This window comes from Quercus robur, chromosome 1 (assembly GCF_932294415.1).
Source record: "Quercus robur chromosome 1, dhQueRobu3.1, whole genome shotgun sequence".
NCBI lineage: Eukaryota > Viridiplantae > Streptophyta > Magnoliopsida > Fagales > Fagaceae > Quercus > Quercus robur.
This window is the reverse complement of record NC_065534.1, coordinates 34105951-34116768: the sequence shown is the minus strand read 5'-3', so window position 1 is coordinate 34116768 and position 10818 is coordinate 34105951. Positions and strand designations below refer to the sequence as shown.

General features: G+C 36.0%; 1 pseudogene; it reads right to left on the bottom strand.

Moving 5' to 3' along the window:
* Positions 1-1461: 1461 nt before the first annotated feature.
* Positions 1462-10300, bottom strand: LOC126732623 (protein GAMETOPHYTE DEFECTIVE 1-like; annotated as a pseudogene).
* Positions 10301-10818: the final 518 nt, after the last annotated feature.

The window sequence follows — 10818 nt, the reverse complement described above, 5'->3', positions numbered from 1 at the left end:
AATTTGAGAAAGTGATGAATTATTTTTTGATGATTTTTTATTTTCATAATTGTTATGTGCATATGAAAAGTTTATTTATTTGAAAATATTTCAATTTTAGAAATTATTACACTTACTAAAGAATAGCTATTACAACCCTTTTAGAGAGGAATAATTATTTTTCATTTTAAAGAATATTTATTCATAAGAAATAGCTATTCCCAGTCATAAAAACATAATCAAATTGCTGAATAACTAAATTATACAAATAATTATTACATTACAATCTACCAAACATATCCTAAAAAGTGTCAACCAATTTAGTTATAATACTGTTGATTTTAGCCCGATCTTTTAAGCATGGGAAAAGGAGGGGAGATGAGATGTTAAAAATAAGTTGCATTTGATTGTTGTGACTACAAGTACATGAATTGACTCAAAGCATCATTATTGGTGGAGGTATATAGCTATAATGCTATTTTTGCCTCCTCAAACTACAAAATATTGTGCACATTGTTGGTATAATAGCCAAAACAATTTGGCTACATGCTATAGTAAACCGGTATTAAGAGCACTCACAGCAATGGTTCTAAAAAGCCATATTGGTATATATTAGCTCATCACACACAAAAAACTTGCTCCAACAGTGAAGCTATACTTATTTTTTTTAGATGACTTGCTACAGTGCACATCTATAGATAGATGTGCACTGTACCTTAGAGCTAAAAAAAAAAATTAATTTTTTATTCCCGCCCCCATTAAAATATTACCTCTCTCTCTCTCAACTCTGATCTCCCTCAACTCTCAGCTCTCTCTCTCAACTCTCTCAGCTCTCTCTCAACTCTCTCAGCTCTCTCTCAACTTCCTCGCACCGCTGCCAACCTACCCCCACGCTGCCGACCCATGCCGCAGACTCATCCGCTGATCCACGCCGCCAACCCATCTCACCCTTACTCTTTTTTTTTTCTTTTTTTTTCTTTTTTTTTCGGGCTATGGGCTGTGGTGTGGTGGTGGTGGTTGTGGTTGTGTGGGTAGATCAGCGTCAGTGGGTGGCTAGGTTCGTCGGCATCAGTGCTTGCTTGGAGTACTTGCTCGCCGATTAGTGCTGCTTCACCAGACCCACGCTAGCATCAGTGCTGCTTCACCAGACCCACGCCGCCGATCGGAGTGCTTGCTCACCGATCGGGTGGGTTTCTGGTGATTTTTTATTTTGTTTGGTCTAGGTTGAGTAAAAAAATTGGAGATTTGAGTTTTTTTTTTTTTTTTTTTTTTTTTTTTTTGCCTGTTGTGGACTAGTGGTGGTGGTGGTGGTGGTGGTGGTTGTGGGTGTGGCTGATGGTAGAGGTGGTTGTGGCCGGTGCTATTAATGTTTTTTTTGGTAGTGGGATATATTATTTTATTGTAGTAGTTATATTATTTTATTGTGATGTTTATATTATTTTATTATATTGAAAACTAAAATAGATCCACTGCTGCAGCATGTGTGTAGGTAAAATAGATAAAGTAACTTTTAGTGGAGCTAAAAAGCTAAATTTTTAGCTCCACGGCTGTGGATGCCCTAATAACTGTTTACTGTAGCTCAAAGGTATATTGAAATAAAAATATTTTATTTGCCCATTCAATTAAATAAAGTTTCTTTGTTTTCTTTCTAGCGAAAATGGGAATTTAACCATAATTTTCCAACTATATATTTAGTAGTTTTGGTTCCCGAACTATATTATTTACTAGCATCTCGAATCTAAAAGACTCAATTTTGGCCTATAAATCGAGTCTCAAAGACTCGATTTCCATGGTCTGATGTTTTTTCCTACCTAGAAATTGAGTCTTTAAGTCTCGATTTATAAATCAAAAAAATTTAAAAAAAAATTCGTACAAGCCGAAATACACAAAAAAAAATTTTAAAATCCAGAAACACAACAATCAGATCAGAGGGAGAAAGAATCTAGAGACTCAGATCAAATAGGAGAGGCGACCTAGGTCGCGCACTGCCTAGGTCGGTCCCGCGTGGCCCAGGTCGCACACTACCTGGCCTGGGTCGCGCATGGTGCGCGGCCTGGGTTCTTCTATGATGTTTCGGGTTCTTCTCTCTTTCTGTTTCTGGTTTTTTTTTTTTTTCTCTAGGTTCTTCTCTGATATGTTCTGGGTTCTTCTCTCTTTCTGTTTCTGGTTTTTTTTTTTTTCTCTGGGTTCTTCTCTGATATGTTCTGGGTTTTTCTCTGATGTTTATAAGGGTTATAAATCGAGTCTCTAAGCTTGATTTCCATGTGGTTGCCACGTGGAAAAATATGTCACATTGAATGTGATTAGACCATAGAAATCAAGTCTCCGAGACTTGATTTATAGGCCAAAATCGAGTCTTATAGACTCAAGATGCTAGTAAATAATATAGTTTGAAAACCGAAACTACTAACTATATAGTTGGAAAATTATGGTTAAATTCCCATTTTGGCCTTTTTTTTCTCTTTCTTTTTTCTTTCATATTTCCTCCGGTTTAGTCTTCAACCTCCCCCTTTGTTTTTTCCTTTCTTCCTCAAGCCGACCCAAATTTTCCGTAGAAGCTCACCTTCTTCCTTTTATTTTTTCCCTCTCTTCCTCCATTCTCGCCAACCCATCTTCCCTGCCACTCGCCACCAACCCATCAGATTTGCCCAGCGCAAACCCATAAGATTTCCCCAGTCGCCGACCCATCAAAGCTTTGTGCTTAGTCAAGGCGGACAGCAAAATGGCACTATGATTGGCAATGGCAAGATTTTTGGGTTCATGGTTTTTGGATTGCTGGGTTTTTGGGTTTCCAATATGTTTTTTTTTTTTTTTTCCTAGTTTTTTTGGTTCTTCGCATGGGAGTGGGGAAGCTCGTGAGGGAACAAGCTATGGTGGGTTATGGCTTATCAAATTGCGAAAATGTTTAGGGAGAGAGTTGAGAAGACGATGATAGCTAGCTCTAGTGTGAATATGAGACGCAGGTTCAGGTGGTTTTTTTTTTTTTTTTAATGTTGTCGTGGGTTTTATTTTTGTGGTTTCGGGTTGATTTTCTTAGGTAGTTGTGGGCTGATTTTGGTGGTTGTGGTAGCGAAAGGAGTAGGCTGTGGATGGTGGTGGTGGTGGTGGGCTGTGTGAAGTGGTGATTGACTGGGGTGGTGGTGGGCTGTATGTTTTGTAATTATTTATATTGTTGTAGTTTTTAATGTTATTTTAATGTGTAGTATATGTTATTGTAGTGGATATATTATGTTATTGTGTTATTTATATTATTTTATTATGACAAAAGCTAAAATAGGACCATTAATGTTGGGTGTTTTGTAAAATAAAGAGATAAAATAGATAAAGTAGCTTTTGTGGAGCCAAATTAATAAATTTATGGCTCCACTAATGTGGATACTCTTAATAAGTTAATAAATCTGATTTTGTTTTTTTTAATGAACAGAGAAGTAGAACAGACACCGCATTGTTTGTTATTGTTGTAGTACAAATGCCACACATAAAATATGTATAAATTATTGTCCAGTGACTTGTGTCTCAATGAGATCACGCAATATCCCCCATGGAGAGAAATTAGATTTGAATACGCCTCCACCACTTGTAATTAAAAAAAAATGCATAAATCATTGTAAAACTCTCTCCTCTTTCAGGAGAATTAATCCTTATCCAGACCAACTTTGACCACATCCAAAAAAATGGCAGATTTTGGAGAAATTTCAGGACTTTCATCTGCTTTCTAATCATTCGCAAAATATATTCTCATATCAAAAAATTTTGGATCAGTAAAAGATTGTTGGCAAAAGTTGCCAACATTCAGCAAGAATGGTTAGCAATGATGGCTAGAAAACGTTGGCACCAAACAACACAACAATTTTACATATGTGATATGCCGATCAAAAATAATAATTAGAGGGAAAAAAATCATTTCACGGTTACAGCATCTTAACCCCGCTTTTAATTTTTCTTAGTTCTTTTTCTTGAAAGATACACGATTCAACAAACGCTTGAAAGGAAATAAAACAATTCAATGAGATGTCCCTTTTAGTCTTGATTTCCCTGCATTAAGTATGGTTCAGACCAAGTTTCTTTCCAAACTCCTCAGATATCTTTTAATCGGATTTGAATTTTAAAAATCTAACTATTGGATTTCATGTTTTTTATGTTCTTAATACATGTATCAAATTTTGTCCAAATCAAATGTTATATACTATTCAATCAATAAACTTATTTTTAATATATAATTTTATATCATAAAAACTTGAATTTTAAACATTTGACTGATGACATAGTTATTGATACTTGATATTCTTGAAAATTTTCAAGCATGGAAGATATAATAAGAACATATAATCCAACGGTTAGATTTTCAAAAATTCACATCCAATAAAAATATATCGGCAGAGTTTGAAGAATTTCTCTCCAAACTAATTTGTAGATAAACATTTTCCAGTTCAGAGAGAGAGAGAGAGAGGGCTAGACTGAGCATAACCATGACAGACTACAAAACTCAGAGCAAACAATTTTTAAAAGACCTAAAATCCTATAGAAACAAGACCAGGACAGCTGACAATAAAATCACAATTTCATGCCCAAAAAAAAAAAAAAAAACCTGGAAGCTGTGCATACAGGTCTGTCATTCAGAAGAAACTGGATCTACCTATGACTCAAAAAGCCTAATCTAAGCTTCAGAAATTGTGATTTTAAGTGCAGCAATGATGGCCTATCTTCAATAAAATCCTTTCAAATGTTACAAAAAAATTCACAGTTGTCACAATATACAAGAAATTTATACAAAAGAAAACCAAATGAAACATCAAAGAAGGATTAGGACAGCCTACATGAAACCGGCTCACAATATCATCAGAGTCAAAAGCTATTCTAGCAGATTAGTAAATCTCCCAAAAACTAGATGCATGTGTAACTAAAACAACCTACATTTAAGCTTCAAAAGTTTTGTTTGGTATGTTTAAATATGTTGTGACTAAAACTAGGATGATCAGGATGGACTAAATCTAAGAACAGCTATGCTTAAATATGTTTGGAATACACAAAATTTTCACAAAATTATCACAATGCAAAACTAAGTATAAATATGGGTGGTATGAAACCAATACAGTAATACTAAACACTAATTAGAGGTGTTACCTGATATAGATTGACTGCAAGTTGGATTATGAACCCTAGTATCAGCTTCTCCGTCCCTTTGCTCCATTGTGAGCTCTGTTGACTCATGATTTGCAACAGAAAAATCATCTATAATAGTCATCTCAATATGAGACTCTGGAGTTGGAAGGCAATCAGCAAGTATAGCTGCATCATTGCCAGCATCCCTAAATTGTTCTCTCTTTGAAAAATGCTCTGGTAAAGGCAGATCATTCAAGGCCAAACATGTATTTTGTTCATTTGTAATATCTACCTCCATTGAAACTCCAGCCATTGCAATACCTAGTACTTCATCAGAACTTTTTGTACTCTCAGATTCTTCATTTGGAGAAGCAGGAAGACCAATATCCTCAGACAGTGTCAAAAGTTCTCTTTTAGCATCAGCATCACAAGCAACATCTAACTCCGAGTCCCGAGTCGATGCCTGAAAAATTATGTTTTCATTTGGCAAATCATGCTTTTCTGCTACATTGAAGGCAAGAATCAGAGACCCATTTGGATCTCCTTTTCTACTTTGGAGGTGGTTGTAGGAGTTATAATTTCCTCATAGTTGGTCAAAGCTCTTGCAGTATCATTTGGTGAGTATAAGTTCTGAGAATTTTCACAGCCAGAGACTTGATGTATCAATGGAGTATCAAAGACAAAAGTTTGATCTGATTTTGGAAGATCAACACTGTCACACTGTTCAGGCAGTCCACTAGCTGCAGCAGGTACCTAAACAATTTCAGCAGCAGAAAAAGAGATTTTTCCATTATCTGGAGGTTGGAGCATAGCCCCAGTTTGAGATATCAAATCCTTGACTTGAAAACCATGTGATGTCATGCTGTCAATAACCGAAGCAAAATCAATGGTTTTCACGGTTTTTGATACTTTACTGGAGGCAGAAAAGGACTTCACCATGTCCTCTAATAGCAAATCACCTTCGCCACTAGAGATGGGATCCCATTTAAACCAGGTTTTTGTTGGAATCTAATTGGGCGCCTGATGGTATTGCTTCCACTCTGTTGCACCCTTGTAAAATTGTTTTTTCCTTAAAGCATTGGCTATAAGAGCCCTGCAAATAGTGAGCAAAAGATTTTCCGACATATATAAACATCAGTTTAGCGTCTCTAGCTGTGAGGTTTCAAAAAGTGTGCATATTGTTAGGAACCCAGTGGTTCCTAATGGGGATAGATAGGAATTATAGAGAAATTGATGGGAATTGTAGAGAACTTGACTTAATTCGAGGTAATCACCCTCTATAGAGAAATATTAAGAGAGAGAGAAAATGCATTAAGCAATGAGTTGGTTTATTCTTCATTGATATTTAATGTTTAATTACAATTATGTGTTTATAGGAGATTAGTTCTAATCTCATTGGCCCACATGACTCAAGATAATTGGCTAGTTAATTCAACATGTGCTCTATGAATTAAACCATGTGTTCAATGAGCTACATGTGCTCAAATCTCCTAACTAACTTATCATAATCTCAACTACCTAACTAAAGGGATTACAACAATTATTTCGTATTTCTAACATTTCTCTCCCCTAGAAAACACCTTGCCCACAAGGTGTTGTTGTGAAATGACACCTTCATGAGGGAAAACCGACCACTAACCCAATACTCCAAAGCATCTTGAACATTAAACACACCAACTACTTCCAAGCACCATGTCACAGCCCGTAACTTGAGCAAGTAAATCCCATCATTAACTAGATCAACAAAGGAGCGCCAAGAAATCTTTATGTCATAGCCTTTCTTTCTATCAAATTCCAAGTCACAGACCAAAAACTTCCAAACAAATGACCACCCATGCAACTCACATGGGTAAGGAGACAACTCACGTGGGTAAGGAGACGATTGTCCACAAAATGCAAATAATGCGGTAAATGGATCCAACTGATCACATTCCCATGAAGCTAATTAGAGAGAGTTTCTCAATAGCAATTTCTATATCTTCACAACCTTTAAGATCCCAACTCACACCAAGTCCATATAAAAATTATGATCAGCTAGATTATGGAACCCATCATTTATCCCACCACAGCCACCAAGAAAAGAATCATATAGTTCAAATCCAATTGCATTGCCACCAACGTTAATGGCTGTTAATTTCATGCCTTCATTCTTGATTACATGAGCAGCCTCATCTGTTGAAGTATGAGTTTGGCCACAATCAAACACCATTGGATCACTCATATCCATGCCAACAGCAACAACTTCATGCACTGTAGATTCTTGCATCATCATCAACTTCTTTGTTAGTTCTTTGGACTGAACTTCAAGGGCAGCATGTACATGAATATCATCATCCACTTTGACACAAAAATCAACGTCCCGACTTGCAACTACAACAGTAGATTCTTGGAACTTGATTTTTTCTTCAAGTTCCATTGAATCAAGAGATTGTAACTCCTCTTCCATCATGTTCTCAAGATCCTCTTGCAATCTTGAGAGCTCCTCTTTAATGGCCTTTTTAGATTTAGCCAAGGCCTTGACCTTTTCTGAAATATCCTTAACATCCTCTGAAACTTTGTTCACCATCTGCCGTATTTCTTTCCAAAGTTTTCTTCAGTTACATTCGCTCATCTTAAGATCGTTGGCTCTAATACTACTTGTTAGAAACCCGGTGGTTCCTAATGAGAATGGATAGGAATTATTGGAGAATTGATGGGAATCGAAGAGAAATTGACTTAATTCGAGATAGTCACCCTCCATAGAGAAATATTAAGAGAGAGAGAGAGAGAGAAAATGCACTAAGCAATGAGTTGGTTTATTTTTCATTGATATCTAATGTTAAATTACAATTATGTAATTATAGGAGACTAGTTCTAATCTCATTGGCCCACATGGCTTAAGGTAATTGGCTAGCTAATTAAACATATGCTCTATGAATTAAGCCATATGTTAAATGAGCTACATGTACTCAAATCCTAACTAAGTCATCCTAATCTCAACGAACTAGATAACTACCTAACTAAAGGGATTGCAACAATTATTTCATATTCCTAACACATACCTACACTTTTTGGCCACATACCTACACTTTTTTGAAATAGCTGCTTTAGCCCGTTCCATAGAGAGCCCAAGCAATGACAATAAATTTGCAACATCATATGGCCCTCTAAGTTCATTTACCGAAGGGGCAGCACTTGAGAAAATGAGATTTTTTTCTCAGTCCAATCCACCAGCAACTGATTAAAATAAATATTAGTAGTCCTAGTTTAATTAATTGGCAGATCCATCAATAACTTAGATACAACAATAACTCAACACAATGTTTATTAACACATTTAGATCATAGAAATTCACCCACAAGACTTAGCACCTATAAAAATGAAGAATTCCCTAACATGATTAATTTACAGAGCATTGACTTCTGAGACTATTGCAATATTTGCTACAAAAATTAAAAGTCTATCAAAATCCAGACATGTCTCAACCACATATAACAGGCAAGATAAAGCCTCAAGCTACTACATCTGGCCTGTGGTTCAAAATCCTACCTCTCTGCTTAGTGCTTACTATAAGCTTGGCACAAAATGCAACATGACAAATTGGAAGTGGGAAATCTATTCCAACTTCCAAGTAACCTTGATTATTGACCAAACCTTAAGCCTCAAGTTTCTAGATACGGCCCTATCAATATTTCAAGAGCAAGTTTTAGTTTTTCTTGTTTCCCTGGCTCCATCTTAGCTGCTGGTTCTGGGCTATATGAGCTATACTGTATATCTCTTTAATTTTTCTTTGGCAATGAAATCATCTTATTCATCCAAAAAAGAAAATTGATCTGATAGACCAAAATGTGGCCAAGTGAAATTCAGCTTTCGTGAGGAGACTTTATGCACCTCAGATCAGGTGGCTACTAAAATTCTTATTTCATAGTTTAACCATTTATTTTCTTTTCTTTTATGATAAGTTCTTAGTTTACCTATTTCTAAGATTGGAACTCCCGATTGATTAATTTGCACCACACTCGGAAGTGAAGAAAGCATATTGAATGGAGCAGGTAACAGTATTTGATTGAAATCTTTTTACGTATCAAAAAAACAGATGAGATATGCAAAATATACCATCAAATTATCTAAAGAGAAATTTAAAATTTTGCAATTCTGACCTTAGCATTGGTTGTCATTTGCCTTCCTTGTTTGGACATCGGCGATAAGATCTGAATACATAATCTCAAAATAAAATCCACGCTGCAAATCGAAAAGCCACATATATCCATCAACATTCCAAAATTTTCTTATCAACAGAGCCAATAAAACGAAAATCATTGAAGAAACAAACCTCAATAGCAGCTTTAACCTTAGTCTGCTTCAATCGAAAAGGCAACCTCTCTGAGAAATCAATCGCAATCATATCTATCTACGTCGTTCATCAACAATATCAATGTTAAAACCTCAAAAAATTTTGTTTTTTCAAACAAAAATATACGAAACCACGAACCTCGGATTTGTCACAGGCATCGTCGTACGCGCTCTGGTCCAAAGGCTTGACGGCGACCAAGTCGTAGGTTTTCAAGATAGGGTTGCCAGAGTTGAGTACGAGAGCTTGGGAGTGGTTTTCGACGCAGACAGTGAGGCGCGTGGAACATTAAGGAGGTCACGGTGGAGATTGACGGAGGAGGAGAGAAGAGAGAGAGAGAGAGAGGAGGGAGATGGAACGGTCGTGATTGGACATCACGCCTTTGATCGTACGGTTGTAGGCGATGCCGATGTAGCCTAGCTCCATGGCTTTTTATCACGACCTTGATGCGAGTTGTTTTCACTGGCGTCTTATCGGAAGGTGAGGATTCAAGGTATGCTATGTTCAGGTCGAAGAAACCCATGGCTACGGAAAGGCCACAGAGATGGAAAGGGGCTTATGAGTTATTTTTATGACAGAATTTTATTATCATTTATTTTTAAATTACAAAATAAACAATGAAAAAATGCGCAATTCACTTTGAGTACAAGGAAGTCTGCAGGTAGGAATTCCTCAGGGTGTATTACGGTTTTTCACCGGGGTGGATCGAAGCAATTGCAGGCAGCAAAGAATTGATCTGAAACAAAGCACTTCGTCTATGGGCATTGTAGAATTGATAAATTATGATCTTTCAATCTATGAGACACCAATTGGTTTTTTTTTGGGTATGAGTGGAGATCGAACCTATATAACTTATTCGACATCAATTGGTTTTTTCTGTGTAGACGGAATCGAACCACATATATCTTTTTCACCTACAAGAAATTTTATTAATTAAATTAATTAAAACTCACATATTTTTATATTTAACTTAATATATAATTGATGTGAGTTCCGCCCATGTAATTAAGTAATTTACCTCCCTCCATCTTGAAAACTTGTAAGCAAAATTGTTGTACCTCCTGTTGTTCTTCTTAATCTAATAAAATGGCAGATTATCAACCAAAAATAATAATAATAATTTACCCATATTCACAATAGTATATAAACAAGATTCATAATAGCAAAGGAAAAAAACATGTAAATCAATGGACAAAACCATAGATCATTATTCATAAAAGGAAAATCATGCATATACTTGTATTCACAAAAAGCCAAGCAAAGCATATATATACTCATCAATTTATCATGGGATCTCATCATTGATTTAAACATCCAATCAAAGCAAGGAAATGCTAAACAAAGACTCCAGCAATCTTTCAAGCATATACATTGTAAACATTCCAATTTGCACCTTGTTGAGGTTC